Here is a 1,492-nt window from a genome sequence, read left to right as displayed (position 1 = left end):
CAAAGAAATGTTGACAAAGAAAAACAAAGGTGGGGGCATGATGTTGCCTGACTTCAAGCTATACTACAAAGTTGTGATCACCATGACAGCATGGTACTGACACAAAAACAGATACATAGACCATTGGAACAGAATAGAGAGACCAAATATGGACCCTCAACAATATGGTCAGATAATCTTCAACAAGGCAGGAAAAAATATCCAGTGGAAAAAAAGACAATCTCTTCAATAAATGGTGCTGGGAAAATTGGACAGCTATATACAGAAGAATGACACTTGACAATATTCTTAACACCACACACAAAGATAAACTCTAAATGGATCAAAGACCTCAGTGTGAGACAGCAATCTATCAAAATCCTAGAGGAGAACATAGGCAGTAACCTCTTCAATATCAGCCACAGCAACTTCTTTCAAGACCATCTCCAAAGGCAAGGGAAACAAAAGCGAAAATGAACTTTTGGAACTTCATCAAGATATCAAGATAAAAAGGTTCTGAACAGCAAATGAAACAGTACACAAAACAAGGAGGCAATCCGGGGATGGGAGAAGATATTTGCAAATGACACTACAGATAAAGGTCTGGTAGCCAAAATCTATGAAGAAATTCTCAAACTCAACATCCAAAAAACAAATAATCAAGTCAAAAACTGGGCAGAAGACAGGAACAGACCCTTCTCCAAAGAAGACATACAAATGACTAACAAACATATGAAAAAATGTTCATCATCATTAGCCATCAGGAAAATTCAAATCAGAACCATGTTGAGATGCCACATTACACCACTTGGAATGGCAAAATTGACAAGGTAAGAAACAACAAATGTTGGAGAGGGTGTGGAGAAAGGGGAACCCTTTTATATTATGGGTGGGATGCAAGTTGGTATAACCACTTTGGAAAACAGGGTGGAGGTGCCTCAAAAAATTAAAAATAGAGCTACCCTATGACCCAGCAATTGCACTACTAGGTATTTACCCCAAAGGTACAGCCGTAGTAAAAAGAAGGATCATATGCATCCCAGTGGTCATAGTAGCAATGTCCACAACAGTCAAACTATGAAAAGAGCCAAGATACCCCTCAACAGACAAATGGATAAAGAAGATACGGTCCATATACACAATGGAATATCACTCACCCATTAGAAAGGATGAATACCCAACTTTTGCATGAATATGGATGGGACTGGAGGGAGTTATATTAAGTGAAATAAGTTAATTAGAGAAAGTCAGTTATTATATGGTTTTGCTTATTTGTGGAACATAAGGAATAACATGGAGGACTTTAGGAGAAGGAAGGGAAAAGTGAAGGGGGTGGATATCAGAGTGGAGATGAACCATGAGAGACCGTGGACTCTGGGGAACACACTGAAGGGTTTAGAAGGGTGGGGGCTAGGGGAATGGGTTAGCCCCATGATGGGTATTAAGGAGGGCACGTATGGCATGGATGTTATATGCAAACAATGAATCATGGGACACCACATCAAAAACTAAT

This window comes from Neovison vison, chromosome 4, assembly GCF_020171115.1.
Source record: "Neovison vison isolate M4711 chromosome 4, ASM_NN_V1, whole genome shotgun sequence".
In the NCBI taxonomy this organism is placed as follows: Eukaryota; Metazoa; Chordata; class Mammalia; order Carnivora; family Mustelidae; genus Neogale; species Neogale vison.
The sequence above is the reverse complement of the archived record's forward strand: the minus strand, read 5'-3'. Positions refer to the sequence as shown.